The following is a 20,749-nucleotide window of genomic DNA, read 5'->3' as shown; positions in this document are numbered from 1 at the left end:
CTTTTGTGACTAACTGTGAGCTACATGATGGGCACATGGGTCACACTGTCATTTCACATTCCATCACCAATGCTCAGTCTCTCTTAGGGCCCAGTAGCCAACCCATGGAAGCTGCCATCCCCCTAGTGTTTTGCTGCAGAAGGGAGGGCCTTACTTCAGAGCGCCAGGGCTGCAACTCTTCATTTGGGCACTCTCACACAACAGATACTTCAGCACTGTTGGGTTTGCTGGGACATATGGCTGGAGTAGTAGGTCACAGATCTAGATAAGAGAGCTCCCTTATGTGAACCCCACTTACAATAGGCAGATGTCCAAGTCATCTGATAAGTGGATTGGAGCAGTAGTTCCAAGGGTGGTACACATTGCCTCCATATCCAAGTGGCAATAATATGAGATAAAATATCTTGACCTTTATCATGGCTTATCCAAACCACTACAGCTCTCAAAATTTTGCAATGTGGCAGGCCTCTCTGTATTTCTAAAGTTTACCTCCTGGCTCATTGGTACCCTGCATGGGACCCTGTGGGACCAGATAAATTGCCACTTTCTGTTTACTGGATTTGATCAGCACAAACACAGGGGATCACACTGTGTTCTGCAGAAAGATCATCAGTGACCCCGGAAGATGAACTTTTATGCAAGTCAGACAGAGAACAGTTTATGACATCTGCTACAGTTAGTTGTTCATCGGTTCCTCCTGCAATTATTTTATATGATTTTCTCATGCTATTAAGTATTCTTTTAAAAATAATTTAAAAATTGATATATCAAATTCTGTCATGTGGTTATATAGTATTCATTAAACAATTCTCTAGTTACAGATTTTTAAATTTTTTGCTATTATAAAAATGTGATAATAGATTTTTTGTATATAATTGTCTTCATTATTAATTCCTTAAAATAAATCCCTGGACATGAGATTACTGAACTAGAGTATAAAGATGCTTAAAGTCTTAGTTTGTATGACAAATTGTTCTCAAGAAATAGAGTATCAATTTATAATCAACTAATTGTGTTTAGTTGGCTCATTCCCCATACTGCAGCCAGCAATGACATTGATATTTTTATAACTTTTGCAAATTTGTTTCATTGTTCTAGTTCTGTAGGAGGACCTGTACTGTAGCCTCTCTTCCTTACTCTTATGTATCCAACCTGTCTGGTTTGAAACTCAGGAGGGTCTATGTAGGAACATTCTGGGAATATGAGAACTGTGTACAGAAAGGAAATAATGTTTTTCACTTGGGGATCTAGAATTTAGACAAATGCTTAACTATCACATTTTAACTGTGTCTTTATTTTTCTCGAAATTCATTTTTTTTTACTGTCTTCAATTGTAGAAATGAAATGGTGTTACAGGCAATACATGGATGAATCTCACAGTGTTGAGTGAAATAAGCTAATCAGAAAAATGCATGTACTATATTAGTGTTTCACTGAGCAGAAGTTCAACAGCAGGCAAAACTAATCAATAGTGATAGAAATGAACAGTGGTGGTCTTTGGTTGGGAGGATATTGGCTAGAAGGAGCGAGAGAAAGCTGTCTGGCTTGCTGGAAATAGCTTGCCACTTGAGCTGGAGAGGGTATTCATGGTGCACACAAATATTACAATTCATAAAGCAAGATATATGGACCTTACTGAATATATGATGTACCTCAATAAAATGTTAAATGAAAGGGAACAGTGTGTTTCACTACACGTCTTCTGTTCAACAAATATTAGAGAATTTTGTTTTTAAATTAGATGTTTCTGTTTTAATATTTATATAGCCATATAATCTTAAACCTTGTTTGTTAACTTTTACTTCTGGGCTATTATCTCCTTATAGTTGAAGTTCAAGAATGATTATTTCTCAAGAGGCTCAAGGACTCACAGGGATAAAGGCCTACACAGTAAATTTTTTGGTATAATTTTTTATACCAATAAAGGCAGATATAGCAAATCCCATATACACAAATACACTTGTGTGCATTTGTTCATTGCTTAGTTTAGCATCAGTGATTTCTAAGATGGGAAAGCAAGAACCATTAATTTTAATATTAACTATTCTAAATGATAATATAATAATAAGATCTATAAATTCACCTAATTATGAAGTTAAGTTACCCTAAGAGAGTAAGCAAGAAAGACTGAGTCTTCATGTATCTGTAATTATTAGTAATTTTTGATGTTCAAGGACTTTGTATTTTTTTTAAAAAAAATATCATTTCCTTCCACTCTGCAAAAAAAAAAAAAAAATCAATGGTGAAAATCTTTTGTTTACATTTTACTTCTTTTGTTAAGCAGAAAAATGTTGCATATCAGTTCTTCCATCAGAAAAGGAATTGTGGCCATGTCAATATAGCTGGCTCAGCAGAAAAGCAACACATTTAGAATATAAGGCATATTTCAAAGGGAATCTTTTGAAGATTTTTTTTTCTAGAATGCTCCAAAGTCCATAGATTTGATTATATTTTCCAGGCTTGAATGTGTTTGACACATTGAAATACCTAATTCTTTTATGTAACAATAGATTATTATAATAGATTCTTTTTAGAATTATTTCTATGAGCAAATACCACAAGCCATTGAAGAAAACTGGCTTTTTTTAAAATTCCTTGCGATATTTGAAAATCATCAACTTCAAAATGCTTGCACAGGGACCTATTCTGCCGCCTTTAAATATGTTGAATATGAAATAAGCCAGTGGGGAATTGTTCCAAGATGATCTTTACTACTTTGCATGTCTAAGTATGGACCTTTCCCTTGTAGCCCTTATTAAGTCCCAAACTAATTTCTAAACATAATGGAATTTTAATCAGAATCCCTTAGGGGATTTTTGGAAATTGGAAAAGAATTCTAAAGTTCATTTAAAATAACAAATACTCAGTAGGTGGAGAATGTTTACATAAAAGAAAGGTAGGAGCTTACCCTAACAGATATTGAAATTGTAATTACGAGCCATCATTTACTGAACACTATGGTTATCTGGCTGCTAAACAGCAGTGGCAGTGGTTGCTGTGAGACTCAATAAAGGGCCACCTCTTGAGTGGTCCAGTCTGTCTGGTCAGTGTTGGTTGGTGTTTTCCTCCTAGAAGTGTAGCAATTTGTCCCCAGTGGAATATCCACAGTTACTATGTATTAGAAGTTGCTTTTTATGCCCTGATTGTGCCAATAAGGATCACAGATTTGCTGAATATTTGATTCTTTGTCATGTTATCCCACAATATGTTATTATTTTGGCCAATAAACTTTCTCTACACCAATAGATGTAAGACGATGATTGGTGTTCACGAGACTCAATGGTCTTACTATATATTCCATTACCCTTAAGCATTGTATTGATAGGATGACTAAGTATCTTGGTATACCTAGGATAGCCTTAATTTATGCCTCTTGTTTTAGTGTAATTATTGGATATGCTCCTTTTTTTTTCTCTTAAAGTGTCCTGTTTTGGATGATAAACAACTTGGTCACTCTCTGTATTGACATTTCAGTTACAGCTTTAACTAGAAAACCACACTTGCAAATTTATGGTGGTAATTTATTGGATCCAGTATTCCATCTGAAACCATCCCCACTGTATGGTGCTTCCTCCCCTCCCCATAAATAGAATTAAAATGGTTTGGGAACCAATGGATATAAGGGAGAATGGGATCTTTCACTATTATACTTAATGATCCTGTTGCATAACTTACTGTTTCCCACACCCAAGACTTGGGTTCTGCTAGTTGGAGATGTTATTGCTCAAGGAACCTGACTTGGTTATCTATTGCTCTAGAAAAAACAACACTTAAGGGCTTAAAACAGTAATTATAATTTATTATCTGTCATGATTTATTTGAAATAAGAAACTTGAGTGTACCAAGTGATCTAGTTTGTTTTTTCTCATGAGATTGTAGTCAGTTTATAGCTGAAGCTGGGTCATCTCCATGGCTTCTATATTCACAAGATGGCTCTTCTGGGACAACCAGAACAGCTGGAAGCAGTAACATCTGCAGTCTCTTCACATGATCTTTCCAACACAGCAATTTCAGGGTAAGCGGACTTCTTACTTGACAGCGCAGAGGTCCCAAAGTGTGTGAAGTGAGGATTGCAGAGCAGAAGGGGAGATAGAAAGAAGCATATGTTGTTCAAAGCAATGACAGATGTTTTCTCAGGGTTTAAGGGGAAGAAACAGATCTGACTTCTTGATAGGGGAGTGTGAATGGCACACTGGAAGATGACCTTGGAGAATGGAATATATATTCATTCAGCAATAAAATCTATAGGATGCAAAATACTTTCACCAGTCACACTCAATTCAAAACTAATACTCAGAGCCAGCTCAACAGGGCTCCAGGATTAGAAGGGTTCTAAGCTTGGTTTAACGCTCCATTCTTGCCATCTTGAAATTCTTTGTACATTTTAAACAAGGGTCCTCCATTTTTGTTTTACATATTATGTCACTGGTCCTGTTAAGAGGGCTACCTGGCTATTTCCAACTCTATTCTCTAGGCAAACAGATAAGAAAATAGGGTTATGTTGTTTCCTGGAGTGGTCAAAATAATATTGCAAAAACTAGGCAAAATAATATTGCTGAAAAATGATAGAGGTAGAAAGGAGATATATACTGGTTCCTGATAAACTACACAAAACCTATAAAGAAGTACCAAGAGAACATGGCCCTTAGAAACAAAGGTTCCCTTTACTCCACAAAATGCCACTTGAAAATAAAAAGACTGGATGGTGGAGGAATGAGAAGTGACATGTAACTGCATTTTATTTCTTGCATTTCATGCATATTTATTTTTTTTCTTCTCCCTTTATCCATTTGTATGTATTTATGTACATAGGTCTATGTACATATGTGTACATATTCATGTTATTAACCATTAGTGGAGCCATTAGACCAGAGGTTGCAGAATAAAAAGACAGGATTAGGACAGCCCTAAAGAAAGACATGGAGATCATTTTGAATTATGGACCATGATGGCTATTGTAACTAATGACAATTTGGGTTGATTCTGGGGAAGTAGTGAGCATATTTTCAATTGTAAGAGGGTTAACTGAATTATACATTATATTTTAATTGCTCTCTCTCTCTCTGTGTGTGTGTGTGTGTGTGTGTGTTTAAGTAGTGAGCTGTGGTATAAATTTGTCTTTTAGGTCATGCAGCATATCTGAGGAACTGCATTTGTGAAGTGCTTTATCTTATGTGGCCCAACTTAGTTTCAAGTATAAAAGCTGAAAATGTCAGATAGTTGCTTGCAGCAGAGGTGTGTGCACATAATAGAGGCCTTGTCACTCATGTATGGAATTGAAACTTAGTGATGCAAAAAAATCCATTCTGGTGATGGGTTACAGGAGTGGCAATAGCTATATTCATAGTTTCCAATTCTGGGGTATCATTTTCGGGTGCTATTTTGGGCTGAGAAGCTTGAACCTTGATTCTCCTTCTCTCCACATCCTTTGAATAAATTTCTTATCTGCTAATTTCAACCAGAGTCAACTTCTGTTGTTTGCAAATAAGAACCTGAATGGATACAAATGGAAAGATGGTTATAAAATATCCATGAAATTAGGATTTTTAAGAGTTCAATATAACTTCATTTTTAAGAGTAAGGAAGGGACGTTTTTATATAAAATGTAATAATACAAGAAATATGATTATTTCTGGCTTGTATGATCACATGTGGTCCTTCTCTTTCTCCTTTTCTATTTTCTGTATTTCTTATTCTCTCCTTTATTCTCTTCTTCTTCATCTCTCCTTCCTCCTTTTTAAAAACACCTTTTCTGATAGTCATTTAGTATAACATAATAAAACATTTAATGCCTGCTAAAATATGAGGCAGAGGGAGAATTTACACATTTGCACAAATCAAAGAGATGGGTGTAAGTTAGCATAGAACCCCAGGTCTTCATTCAGGCAACAAATAGATATGTGTCAGGTGCTGTTCCAGGCACTGGCAAGAGAATAATGAAAGAGACGGATAAAGTCCTTCCTCTGCTGAAAGCTTAAATTCTACTGGGAGAGACAACCAACCAAGTAAACCAATAAATAATATAATTTCAAGTTGTGATAAATGCTAAGAACAAAATAACAGGATTATACAACAGAAAATGTTATGGGGTACAGATATGGAGGTCAGGGGAAATGCCTAGTGAACTTATCATTTCAGCTGAAAGCTGAATGACAAGAAGTAGTCTTATATGGGAGGATTTGGCAAAAAGAATTTCAGGAATCATGAACATTTAATGTAAGGCACAGAAGTAGATATAAGTTTGACATTTGCAAGGACCAGCAAAGGCCTATGAGACTGGAACACTGGGGTGGATAGATGATGAACTGTGAAATATTATCAGAGATGTCGGAAGGGACCAGAACATGTGGAATGTAATGTGCTGTGATTTTTCAAAGGAGCGCAAGTTGTAGCCATTAGACGATTTTCATTCGTGGGATAGTAAGATTCAGGAATGAATGAAGATTAGTCTCCTGGGCTTCACCAGAATCACCAGGAGTCTTTGTTAAAACACAGATTATTGATCTCTGCCCCCAGAATTACGGAGGTTTTCAGAATTTGTATTTTTATCAATTTTCCAGGTAACACGGATGCTGCTGGCCTAGGGAACACACTTGGTCTTGTGGAGGGTGGTAACTGTGGGGGTGAAGAGAAATAAACAGATGTGTTAAACATTTTGAAAGTAAAATTACTGAGACTGATTTAGTGATCTGAAGTAGAAATAGTGAAAAGAAAGGAACAGAAAATTTCTAAAATGGGACTTAAATTGCAAGGTGAATGGCCATACCAACTACTGAGATAAGAAAAACCAGGGATCTGGGCAAGGGTGGAGGAATATATTGGGATATTAAATCCAGAATTCTTGACTTGCTATTGTTAGTGTGTTGCATTTTTGTTTTTCAGTTTAACAAGTTGAGATAACAAAAAGAGAGGGGTTTTGAAGTCTATAGGCTGGATGAGATGTTAGAGGGGAAGATACAAATCTGTAAGACATCAGCATATAGATGAGGCTGAATGATAATATACAAAAAAAAGAAAAAAAAAGTAAAAAATGAGCTCCAAAGAAAGCTTTGAAGCACACCACCATTTCTGGAGGTTTGGTAGGAGAGGGCAAAGAACTCTGAGAAGGAGTGGCCAGTGAAGCAGGAGAATGTGGAGCCAACCAATGCAAGCAAGGAGTAAGGTGGTCCAGGAAGCAAGAAATATTTGGATACTAAATGCTGCTACCAGTGGAGGAAGATGAGGGGGCTACAAATGCCCATTGCATCTGGCAAGGAGGGCGCCATTGGTACCCTGACATGGGTATATTCAGTGATCTCAAAGTATTAGAAGTTGATTTTATTGCATTGGGAAGTACAAGGGACAGAAAGCAAAAGCAGCGAAGGTAGCCATTCACCCAAGTTTGGCTTTGGACAGAGAAAATAAGACAAGGTAGCTGAGGAGAATAGGGTCTCAAAGGAAGGGGGCTTGCTCACTTGATGGTGCTTTTAACATTAGGGATTCCTCAGCAGACACGAGCCTGTAGAAGAGGACATTCTGGCCAATCACAGCAGGAGCCAAGTCCTTAAGCAGGGAGAGGAGTTTCCAGATTCATACTGAGCCTGTCCGAGGGAGCAAGTAGAGTGTAGCATCACCTGAGGAAAAGTCACTGAAGGTAACAGGACATTAACCTGCAGTATCTTTGTCAGACAAAGTGGGAAGCCATTGGAAGAAATGAATTAATAAAAAGATAGAAGAACAGAAAGAGAATATCCACTCATCAAAGTAAGCAAGACCCATAGAATTTGTACATACCCAGATTTTTGGAAGCAACAGGCAAACCTATTTAATACACAGTGAAATTAGTACATTTTTAGAGGCATAGAGAAAAACAAGATTTCTTTATAATGTGTGTTATATAAATAATCAGGGTAGAAGGGGTTGGCATAACACTTTTTTCATCTTTAAGAATAAATTAGTTTTTTAAGAGTCCCTGTCATCCTTATTTCTGAACTTCCATGATTTGTGATTTCATTAGTTAATCTGGGAACAGAATTTAAGCATCTAATCAAAGTGGCAAGAGTTATGCACTTTAATTTAAAATATTTTAATACTCAACTTGCTATTCAAGATAAACCAAATGGCCCAGGATTCAGATGTTTTAATAAGTTTCATGTTATTATACTATTAGCCACCTGCTTATGCAGCAGACAAATCGAAAATCCAGGAATATGTTTACATCAAATATTCATGGAAATCAAATAGAAATGTATTCTTTAGAAATAAAGTCCATACCTCTAGGTATTCAACAACATACAAACCTATTTTTTTAAGATTTGTGTATGTTAAGGGCATATCACATACAATTTACTTTGTTCTACGTATTATCCACTATGCTGAAGGTTTTGACTGATACATTCAAAATATTGTCTGTCCTTTTTCTGTGGGAAGCTACTAGTAGCAAGGGGGGCATTTACAGATAAATATAATTTTTATTCATGAGCTATTTCTGTCTTATTCTCTTGCTTTAGATCTTTGTGCATGTGACAGGTTCAGAGGTTTAGTCTTGATAAGCATGCAAAAATAGAGATGTTTATTTAAACCTCTTGCATTTGCAAAAATCCAGCTAGTGTCTTTTGAGAACACTCTTTCTTGGAAGTCTGCCGGTACCTCTGGCTTGCTTTCCTAATGGCAATCCTAAGCGAATTGTCTCTCATGGAATTTTGTCGCTTCTTCTTTGAGCTGCTGCAGCAAAGGAGAGCTGTATGCTGTACTGAGTGAACATCCACGTTTTGAAAGAGAAAGAAAAGAAGGACTGCATTTTTAGCATGGGCTAAAATCAATAAGATCAATGGTTATCTAGGGACAAAAGGAGGGCTGTAGTTTCAGACTTGAGATATTGAATTATAAAATTTGAGGGACATTAAGGCTTTCAAGTTGTTAGTTTTTAGCATTAATACATTTAATACTTTAAATTAAAAAGTATTTTGTAGTTCAAACACATTGCTCCACATTAATCTAATTTTTTGATATTCATTCATCGAGTTGATGTTAATTGTTAGGTGCTATACAATGGCTTAAGCATTTGGGATCCATTCATGGGAAACTTATGTAAATAACTCAAAAGGGAGCTCTTTACAAGGATTCCTTCTTTCCCCACCTACCAAGTCAGGTACCTTTTTCTGTGCTCCCATGGCAACAGATTCATTATTTATCAAAAATGTATTGAACATTTTGCTAATCCAGTATTTCTGCAAAGCAAACAATTGCAATTTTAAAAGGTCCAGGGACATATAATAAGCTTTTATTTCCTATGCAAATGTCTGCTAGTTAGGCTGATGTTGGCTGACCCAGGTTGGTTTTGCTGAGCTTGGTGCTCAGCTATGAAATTGGTCCAGGTTGGCTCCATTCATATTTCATCTTCCTTAGATCACTGGATGCCCGGGTTTCTTTTCATGGCTCTTGCAGATGCACAGAGCAACATGCAGAAACATGCACTGCCTTGCTATCGGAGCCAGTGAATCAGCTCTGCTGCCCTCATTCTATTGCCTGAAAAAGACACACGGCCACATTCACATCAATAGCATGGGGAAGTTCACACCTTTGGAATCAAGCTGAGATGGAGGAAGTAGACATCTGTTGACCTATCATCTGTTCTACCAGAATTACCTACTATGTGCTCGCCATTTGTAAGCTGCTAAATTAAGGCAAAAATTTCAGTTTTTCTCCCTCACTAAACAAGCAAGCCCAAAGTACTAAATCAAAGATAAGATAGGTAGGGTTAAGAGTTTGGGCTTTGAAATCAGGCATTTGGTGTATTCTGGCTGATTTTATTCATTCATGGCTGATTTTCCATTTATTAAATCTGTGATCTTAGATAATTTTACATCTTTACTTTTACACCTGTAAATTGAAGGGAATAATAAGGTACTTGGGCCAGACAGTTCTGATGGCAAATAAACAGATAGTGGATGTAAAGTGTTTAATTCAGACTCTGGCATGATATAAAGCTTAATAGATGAACACTATCATCATTGTCACCAGGTATCTCAAGTGGCCAAGGGGAACAGACTTGCAGTAGAGGATGGGTAAACCTTCTCGTAGGGACCATCCCATTGGATTGCACAAGTTGGTTGGCCTGTGTGTCTTCCCACAAAGTGTGAGCTCCTCAAGGACCACATTCAGTCCTCCCTCCCAGGCTGCAGGAACATGGCTGGCTCTCAGAGCATGTTGAGAATAAACCACCAAAATTCAGGTTCCTTCCTGTTCCTTACATATAGCTGTTACAACTAGTCTTGAGGAAATAATCAGCTTGTTTCCTGTTTGTTTTTATTTTGTTGTTGCTGTTGCTGTTGTTGGCAGACAAGAGACCATGGACATAATCATCTCCCAGGAGGCCTAAAATTGGCCCATAGTGATAAGCAGAGAGCAAGGGGATTTGAGTGGGGACAAGACCACCCGATCACCTGTCAGAGCCTCAAACTATTGCACCAGATCCTGAATATTTGACCCATGAAGCTCCATCTGATTTAGGGTGCTGGGGCGACTTGTTATTGGTGCAGCTGGCTGTCTGGGGTGAGATCCTCAGAACACACCTGGGCTCTTCCAAGCCCGTGGTAGAAGGGCCTATAGGGAAATTCAGGGGTTATCAAGAATCCCGTTCCTGGACCCCATACTTACGCTGCCATCTTCATGCAGTTTCTAAGCCTCAGTGGTCTCATCCCGGTGCAGTGCCCAAGACTACACTTCCTGGGCCAGCCCAGCATATCCTGAGCTGTCCTCCCAGCAGACGCTGCTGCTTGCTGATGCCTAGCCAGGGTGCCAGCTCATGTCCAGACCAGTGTGTTTGCTTTTGATCTCCACTCTGCTTAGTGAGACAAATTCGCTGATTATATGCTTGGATATCACAGCCATGTCAACTCAGTATAAAAGTTTCTAAATGTTTGTTTTATTACTCAAGGAATCCTAAATAGCTGCATGGCAGAGTTCAAATTCTTTAACCCTTGGCCACCTTCCTGTATGTTGGCCCTCTGGTGAAATTCACACACAGGCAATGGGACTGTATACTAGGGGCTCTTTATACAATCCCCAGCCCTTGCGCTTACTTGTACAGCTCCTAACCTCCATCTCCACATGCACAAAGCCTACCCATCTTCTATCCTCCCTGATTCATGTCCTACACAAAACTTTATTAACGTTCCAGAACATGCCTTGCACATAGTAGGTGTTCATTAAATATTTGCAGAATAAAGGCATTTAAACAAAAACTCTTTTCAGGATCTGGGCAGTGTTCTTTTATTGTTTAGTTCAGCCAGTAAAGACATAGGGTTCAGATCGCTAAAGAATTTTTATATAGTGAAGATTTTTTAAAAAATAGAAATGTGACTTTGGAAATTTTGGTTTAAAGAAAAGATTAAATGAAGGATTGAGTGAGTGAAAGACCTATTGGGTATGTGGCAGGTTAGGGAATTCTGGGAGTTTTATGGGAAGGTTTTCTTAATGGGGTATGATTTTTCCTTTCTTTGTTCTTGTCTCAGGTCTAAGATATTATAGTTATCCTGATTCTGAAGTAAATCAAAACATAGCGAATTTTCAGATCATATTGTAAATGAATAGTTGCCAAGTCTGTGAAACAAGGTCTAGATAAGACAGATTTACTTTCCAGGCTCATGGAAGCAGCAGGAAGCTCAGAGAGATATATTCCAACATCTGTCACTTACAGGTGAGGACCAGGGGTGTGAGGATCCCTCTCAGTGTTCCCATAAGCAGGACTGGAGATTGAGTCTGGAAGTCTTTTGCACTCACCACTAGACCTCCCTCCTCTGGGTGGAGCTCTTTCTTGTGAATTCGAGGCCCCAGGAGAAGCAGCAGGAAGTGGAGGCAGACTTAGGGTGGAGCTGGAAGTCGAGATTAGAAGTTCAGCTCTGACACTTTCTAGCAATGATTTTGGACAAGTCATCTGATTTCGCTGACTCTGCTTCCTCATTTGTTATATGGGAACAGAGCCCTTCCTGTATCATAGGGTTCCTACACCACTGGGTTTGCCCCATTTTTGTGCTTCACCCCAGGAGTCACTTGATGTTGATTTGTCCCAACCTTGGTAGTGTTAACCAATGGAGTTTATGGGTTACAGTAGCGTTCCTCAGGTTTCTCCAGGATAAGGTTCCTGATCGTCCCTTTATAATTAACTAGCAATTGGAGCGTGGGGGAGGATTCTTTGAGGGTGCATGAATATCCCTGTTCCTCATCAAATATATGTTCATGAATTTTAGCAACCATTGATAATGCTTGTCGGAATGTATTATCACCATGTTGGTGGCAAAATGTAAAATTCTAACCCCATCATTCCTTGCACATTCATTAGTTGTCTAAATTCTATTAATTTAACAGTGAATAAGACAGAGACTTTGCCTTAGGAACTTATGTAGTTTATTCCTTCTGCAGATATTTATTATTAACTCTAAGCTATGTCTTAGGGACTGTGGTGAAGCACTGGGTATGCAGGGGGCCAGACCCCAAGGTCTCTCTCTCCAGAGAGCTTACTGAATACTGGCACAGATAAGTCAATCAACAGGAGAGTAAGTCATTAAAAATGTGTGACATCTGCCAAAATAGATCTTGTAGACTAGAGTGTCAGGGAAGGCTTTTTAAAATGAACATAGATAGTATTAAATCTGAGACGTGTAGAAGAAGGCTGGAATGCTTAGGGGCTAAGAGATTCCATGCAAGGTATTCCCCACCCCAGGGGCAGATGCTGACAGTGATGTCCCTCGGGGAGACCATCAGTATTGCCTACTTCTTATTCAGTGAGCCTGTTGTGTAGGGCTTCCCTCCAACACCCTTCCTACCACCTACCTCTGCCATCAGGTGTCCTCACAGAACTGATGGCCACTGTGCCCATATTTCTGTCCTCATGGAGGGATACCATCAATCACCTTGGCCTTTCTAGGTGGAAACATCGCATGACCTTGACCCCTCATCACAGACAGGCCCTGCCAGAAAAAATATGTGTTTCTCAGTGGAGGGTTTAAACCTCACCCATGAGTTTTACCCTAATAAAATCCTAACTGGTATATCATACTACTTCTCTCTCAAGGTCTCCAAAAAGGCCAAGAATGATCGTGCCTGAGGGATCCTTAGCTCCTAAGAATACACAGGTATTCAGTGCTGGATCCCATTGTTATTTTCTTATTTAGAGACTGAGTATATTTGATGATTTTCATTAATGCAGCATAACATACCAACTATTAGAATAATATAATATGGCCTAATATAGAATGCTACTAGTATACATAGTATCATATCATATCATATATTTTTTAATGTAGTGTTTATTAACTTAGCTTTTGGTGTCATTTCATACCATATCAAAAGAAAACTAACATATTGTTCAAACTCTGCTTTAGTTTCAAAAAAATAATTTCAAGAGCCAGAATTTGAATTTAGGTTCAAATGATAACTTTCAAAAGCTGACAAATATAAAACTTGAAGAATATATTTGTTCCTAATTTTTAATGATTATGGTTAGACTTCTCATAAAAGCAGATATTTGAAAATTGTTCCTTGTACTCTGTCACTTGGAACTGATTAGGCAAGGGGCAAGATAAACCCCAAACACATTAGATATGTTTTACTGATGTTTTGTTGACCATAAATCCATGAGACAGTAAGAGAGAAACAACCCGCTATAAACAGGACTTTACATATTCCTAAACCAAGATGACAGGATATTTCTGAAATGACTGCAGCTGTATGATATCACCATAAGGATATATAGTTTTCAATAAGCTTGCTGAAGTTCATCCATCTAAATGAAGCTTACCCTCAGAGCAGTTACTGTGGGGGATGATGTATGCATTCACAGAGAGGCGTCATTTCTTAAAATATTCTGGAGTTCTGTTTTCAGGATGGTTCCCAAGATACAGTCAGAAAAAAAACTGCATGAGAATGATCAATGCATCATTCACTCTATAATTGTGTCTTATTCTAACCTAAAACCAAGATTTGATCCCTCATATTATTCTCCTTTTGTTGGACCTAATTTCTAAACTGGATTTCAAAACGGATCAGATTGCTTTATTGGAGGATGCTCCATCCAGAGTGCAATGTGTCCTTCTTGAGGTCCAGACCAGGACAAGGCTCAAGTTCACTGAGTTCAAGTTCACACTCAGGATGCTTCTTGGTCCCAGGATGAGGACTATGGAAGTCACCACTCAGTCAAGCTTTGGTTCCTTGGGTGGGTAAAAGAATCAAGGTCGGAGATCTCTGGGGAACAGAACCTAGTATATGACGTAATTGCTTCTAATATTTACTGAAGCTCAGAGACTAGTAAATCTGTGAGCCATGAGCAAAATGCAGGTCAGACCTCAAAGCCAGCTGCTGTTCAGAACGTGAACTTCTCATATCTAGCATGAGGTGTGCCCAACATAGTGTAGCTGAGCAGGCACATAGGAATCAGTAGATTTTTGTCTTTACCTGAGAGTAGTCTCAACAATCTCTGAATGTCTTAGGAATATGATTTTCAAGGGGACTTTGGAAGTATTTCATCATGGTGCATTAATTAATTAATTAATTCACTCATTCTATCTTTTTACTGATTCTATGCCCATTATGAGGCAAGTGCAGTGCTAGGACTTGCAATTATGATAATAAAGGAGACAGAGCCCTGATTGTGAATCTATAGTGCAATGGACAGATGGACAATAATGAGCAACCTCTTCACCTGTGCATACAAGAGAGAATTAAGGAGAAAACACATTGTTTTATTTTTATCATCAGTTTTCCCCCTAGTTTTTAAGTAACTACCATGCTTTACTTGCATAGTAAAAATAAAATAGCTTATGTTTTAAAGTGCACATAGTTTATGGAGGGCAATTAGCCTCGTGGTGGAGGGAGACCTTGACTGAGAGTGGCTAAGTGGGTGGTCTTTGTCCAAAAGGTTCTTAATACTTCTGTTGATAGGTTTCCTTGAGCCCTGATGAAGCCACCAATGAAATCTTTGTTGAACAAAGTTCCAAGGAGGACATGAATCTAAGAAATAGGTTAGTTCTGCCCAGTTATCCATTGTCTTTAACAGACTCTGACTGCAGGTAGGGCTTCAGGTAGGATATTTTGTTGTTGTTGAAAATGACAGAAAAACAATTCAAATTGACTAATTCAAATTGACTAATGAAAAAGGTAGGGGAAGATTTTTTTTTTCTTATAGAACTGAAAGTTGAACAAATGACCGTGAGTGGACAGTGGGCCTCATCCTGCATGACTGCACTCTGGTGGCCCTGGGAGCTCCAGATCACTTCCCACCACTTGTTTGAATAAACCTTCTCCCCAGCTCCTCTCAGAATGGACTGATCAGGCATATGGCCCCGGAAGAGGGTCACTATAATTGTCCCTGTCTGAGTCACAGGCCCACCCTCAGCCAGTGGTGGAGCCAGAGAGAGCTGGACAGCATGAGAGGAAGTGGTGGGGGGGTAGCCTCAGTACCTCAAGGAAATTAGGGGTGTTGTTTCCAGGAGAGGAGGGCGGTGGGTACTATACAGACAAAGCCAACAGTGTCCACAGCATGATTTCTGAGGTTGTAGAGGAATATCTGAAATTAATGTGGTTGACAACAGGCAGTTTCTGATTTCCTCATAAGAAATGGAACAGAAATATTTGATGAGAAAAGGACATTGGTATGCAGGCTTCTTATTTGTACCTCCCTTTTACTGGCTGTGCAGACAGAGCTCACGGGCAAGGAGCCTGGTATCCTCTGTAGCTGGCTGTATCCATTCTGTTGGGTACGCCTGGATGTTGTCACACTCAGAGCCATCCGACCCAATCAGCAACATCTTTGCTTGACAAAGCATTTAGGCATTTGTTTTGAAAGAGAAGAATAGCTGTCAGAGGCTCACATACCCTGAGCACTTGTCAATCAAAAGACAAAAACAAAATTAAAAATCTGTGCTAGGATGGTTACTGGAACTGGCTAGACTGTTAGTTATGAAAGTATCCTTAGCCTGTCCTCTCTGCCATGAATGCCCCTAAAATTTCTGGGCAGATATCTCTGTTCACACTTGCTTAGTCACCTTGCCTATAGAAGAGACTTTCCCCTGTGTTCTGTAGCAAGAAGCAGGGGTGTCCCACCTTGTGTTACCTGGGCATGGTCAGGAATACACTCTTCTTTATCAAATGGAAAAACTATTGTCATTTAAAAGAAGCAACTTGTGAAGTACACAATGTTCTCTTTGGAGAAAAGTTTCATTGTATTTGCAGGAATGTAACTCTTTGGTATATAGGACACTGTCCATGGAGGAAATCTACAGCTGCCATAGGTTGCTTGCATGGTTTGGATACAATCCTGTGGGGTTTTTTTGTTTGTTTGTTTGTTTTTCGTTGTTGTTGTTTTCATTTGTTTGTTTGTTTTGGTACTGGGGATTGAGCCCAGGGGTGCTTTATCACTGAGCTACATCACCAACCATTTTATTTATTTTTTATTTTGAGACAAGATTTCACTAAATTACTGAGAGTCTCATTAAGTTGCTGAGGCTGGCCTCAAACTTGTGAACCTCCTGCCTCAGCTTCCTGAGCCTCTGGGATTACTGGCACACACCACTGTGCCCGGCAACCTCATGTATTATGTACAGAAATATCAATTTTATCTACAAGGTCTGCAGATAGAAATGAATCAGTGTGCTTAAAATGTACCACATTGTCACCTGAGAGGATTCAAGGATGTCCTGGTGGGGAGAACCTCACTCAGGATGATGGGGTCCTTGACAAATGTCACAGAAAGGAATTTCAAATTGTATCAGATGGAGACCAAAACAGAAATTTATTTAGGAAAATAAGTATGTCCTTGAAGGAAAATGCAAGTGCTCTCTTTTAGGATCTCAGACTCTTCTTTTTAAAGGAAATTTTGTGAAAGGTTGGGCATGCAAAGGTATGTGGAGATGACATCAGTCTGGTGGTCACAAGTTTATGGTGACGTGGCAATTCTGGGGTTGATATCTTCTCCATTATCTGATCAGTTATCTGATAATGTTGGGAAATCACCCTAAATTATAGGTCTGGCATCTCCCTTTGCTCAGTCTATTCTATAAGGACATTTATTATTGGGATGATTAACAGTGCATAGGGCAATCTTTATAAGTGAGTGAATTTCCAGTAACTTTAAGATTGTGAGTGGAGATTTGTAGGTTTCCCAGAGATTTGAAAGAAACAGCCTTGGGGAAGACTGGCTTATAGTGTGAGAGGTCTAGGAGGAACAGTGTCTCTGGGAGTGAAAGTACGAGGAACTTCAGCACAAGGATTTTACATCAAAGTGTCCTTCCCTTTGTCTTCTTTATATCTTCTGTTTTCTTTTTCTATTACACTTTATGATGAATAAGAAGTGGCAAAAATAAAAAAAACACATGGCAGGCTCCTGTCGCCTCTGTTCACACTTTCAAATCCCTAAAATCTAGAACAAGACTTTTATAGAAGTGTGCATACACACAACACACACATACACACCCCTCCCATGCAAACATGCACATCTGGAGAGAGACATTCACACAGAAAACCTTAAAACCCTATTGGTCTCAACACTTCACAATCTTCCAAAGTGTTCACTTTCCACTAGGATCTAGAACATTCTTTTATTTTTTTAATATTTATTCTTTAGTTGTAGTTGGACACAATACCTTTATTTTATTTATTTTTATGTGGTGCTGAGGATGGAACCCAGGGCCTTGCAGGTGCTAGGGGAGTGCTCTACGCTGAGCCACAGCCCCCACAACCCTCAGTCTGTAGAACATTCTTTAATCCCATTTGTTACTGGTGGACCTCACAGCTCCTTCACCTCCCTAGGCCTGGGGTAGGAGACATAATGTAAATGACTCAGGACACTCTGTCTCCACTCTTGGGCTGTTTTCCAGGAAGCTGCCTGTGGGACAAAGGTGTTTTTATTCACTCAAAATGCTTCTGTTTAAATCCCTCATCACCAGTGGGATGGCATTTGAAAGTGGAGTCTTGAGAAAGTGATAAGGTTTAAATGAGGACTTGAGGGTGGGGCTCTGATGAGGGGATTAGTGTTCATATGAAAAGAGGAAGTGACAAGAGACACATCCAGGCATAGCAAGAAGGCAGTCATCTCCAAGTTAGGAAGGAAGCGCTCACCAGAAGCAACCTATCAGCACCCTGCTTTTGGATGTCCCAGCTTCCAGAATGGTAGGAAATAAATGTCAACACAGATGCAACTTTTTTTTTAAAAAGTATTTTCAATCCAAGTTTTGTTGGATTCCCAGATGAGGAACCCGTGGACACAGAGGAGGGCTGATTGTACAAAAATTCAAAGGAACATCTCTTTTCCTTGGTTCCCATCCCTCTTAACCTTACCCTTTTCTAAGTTCACTAATATTCTTGTTCCTGTAAAAGTGAAACACAATGGAAACCTTAATTGCTTTAAATGGTATTTGACTATGGGCATCCAGGATGAAAGGGACAGAAATTCACAATTCAGAGCATGGATTGTCTATCTCAGTCTTTAATTAACTGCATAAGCCTACCCACCTATACACCCCATTGGAACCAAAACAATTTTTAGAATACAGTGAATTTTTATAATTAAAAAAAACCACCCAAACTGAAAATGTTGCAAAAGTAAATTGTCATTAACTTTAACGATGAGGCAGCTGGGAAAGTGGGGTTCCCCAGATGAAGCCACAGTAGGAATATTTAGATGGGTGGGTTTTCCCACTGCCTTCTCAGAGGGAAAAGTTAAACAGAATAATGTAATATTTAAACAGTGAATTTTGGCAACCATTAAAAAACAATGGAAGACGTGTCACCAGGCTGTCTGATTTATTGGGAATGTTCTCTACAACGAATAATGGTCAAGAGCAAACACAAGAGGAGGGTTACTGTGTCGGGGGTGCACAGGAACAGGAAGGCTTGGGCAGGAGGTAGCTCGATTTGGGTTTCCTAGGATTTGAGATGGAACTGAATAGAAGAAAGGCAGGGAGCTCCAGGTGGTGGGATGTCACTGGAGTGGTGCCATCTCTCTCCCCTATTAGCCTAACTTCTGATGCTCTTCAAAACCCAGGATATGCCTGCAGTAGTAATTCTTACTTCAACGAATAAAAGAAGTGTTCCCAGGGCTAGTCGCTCTCTAAAGCTCAGGTCCTTTATATGATGACAATGCATTCTGCTGACCTCTTGAAATGCCCCTCCTGAAAGCAAGGAGGAAGGAGATACTAAGCCCCACTATGTATACAGATTAACCCTCCCCAAGGGATTAATCCCCATAGCTGAGAAGCAAGCAATGGCAGTTCCATTTCACAGGTGACCAAAGGGAAGCTCAGGGACTTTAAATGAGTTACTGATGGTCCCTGGCAACATGAGGAGGAGTTGGGAATCAAATCCTCAAATCAAGTTGGGTCTCACGCCTTTTGTTGCAGCCTTTTGGCAGGAGGGGAGGGCATGAAAAGGTTGGGGAGACTCTGTACTTCCCAAGAGCAGCAAGCTGATGGCACTAGCTGGGTTGGACTTTGTAGTTCTTTTTTTTTTTTATTGGTTGTTCAAAACATTACAAAGCTCTTGACATATCATATTTCATGCATTAGATTCAAGTTGGTTATGAACTCAGTTACTAATATGGCATTATGTAAAAATGTGGATGTGTAACCGATGTGATTCTGCAATCTGTATTTGGGGTAAAATTGGGACTTTGTAGTTCTTAAGGAAATTCCCCAGCTCTCTGGTGGATTTCAGTTGAGGTTCCTGATTTCTCTAGCTGAGAGACTCCAGTCTGGGACTGTTTACTGGTATCCACTGTTTTGTTTTAGTTGTGTTTATTCTCCAGATGGGGCTGGTGGCTACTGCTTTCTCCAACTTGCCACCAAAACTGAGCTCTAAGCTTAGTAGGGGGACAAACTTTTCAGAATCCACTCAGGACACACATACACATATGTACATAATATACATATAATGATCTATATGTGTGTATATATATATATATATATATATATATATATACTGCATGTGTATTATATATGCACACATAGTATGTGTACATTATATATAATACAAATTATTACTTTTGGATAAACATGATGAAGACTGTCTTTTTGAAATCATGTATTCTCCCATATCATTAACTTTTCTGCTATATAAATGCTATTAATTAAATAAGAATAAAGAGAAGATTAGTTAACAGGGGCAACTAGTGGTAATTAATAGTAGCCTAACTAAACAGATAATATATGTAAGGAAAACATGACAGAGCAGTTCTCTTTAAATCTCTTTGCTATATTTTTTATGCTGTGGGCCCAATTAGTTACCCACTCCCCAGGCCCTCAGTTGATTTCTATGATTTAGAGAAATGAGTTCCTGAAATTTCCCCTTCAAATGGTTTCCAACTCAAATAGTTAGGAAATGGTTTGCACTAAAATTACCTCTCAGAGATTAAAATTTCCAGTGATGATATCAGGTAATCTGCTTAAAATCATTTTTAACCTGGATTTCCCCTCGATCACATTTGATTTATGAAACATTGGGTCTCCCCCGACCTCAGACTCTTATTGCTAAATAGGCAACAGGCTCTACTTGATCAGCCCTTCTGGTATACCTGTGGCGTATGTCATGTGCAGAGCCTGGCTGGCTTTTCCCAAATACTTCTGCAGGGTTCCTCCCCCACTTCCTTCAGTCTTTACTCAATGGTGTTCTGAGTAAGGCCACCTCCCATCTCTTTCCCCTGTCTTATTCTTGTTTTTTCCTAAGCACAAGTCATCCTCAGACATTCCACACATCTGACTTATTTACCCTACTTTATCTC

General features: G+C 39.0%; 1 protein-coding gene across 2 annotated transcripts in view; it reads right to left on the bottom strand.

Annotated features, from left to right (window-relative positions):
• Fam110b (family with sequence similarity 110 member B) overlaps window positions 1–20,749 on the bottom strand; it is a 183,640-nt gene that overhangs the window by 4,155 nt on the left and 158,736 nt on the right. The window contains exon 5 of one of the 2 annotated variants that reach the window (XR_006848269.2): window positions 3,851–4,027. The exons of the other annotated variant lie outside the window; for it this stretch is intronic. The gene's annotated coding sequence lies outside the window, so the exon portion shown is untranslated. Of the gene's footprint in view, window positions 1–3,850; window positions 4,028–20,749 lie in introns of those variants that run through there. 2 annotated transcript variants of the gene reach the window in all.

Source organism: Marmota monax, unplaced genomic scaffold, assembly GCF_021218885.2.
Source record: "Marmota monax isolate L192 unplaced genomic scaffold, Marmota_monax_Labrador192_F-V1.1 WCK01_AAM20220418_F8-fsc00044, whole genome shotgun sequence".
NCBI classification, from domain to species: Eukaryota; Metazoa; Chordata; class Mammalia; order Rodentia; family Sciuridae; genus Marmota; species Marmota monax.
This window is presented reverse-complemented; position numbering and strand designations above follow the sequence as displayed.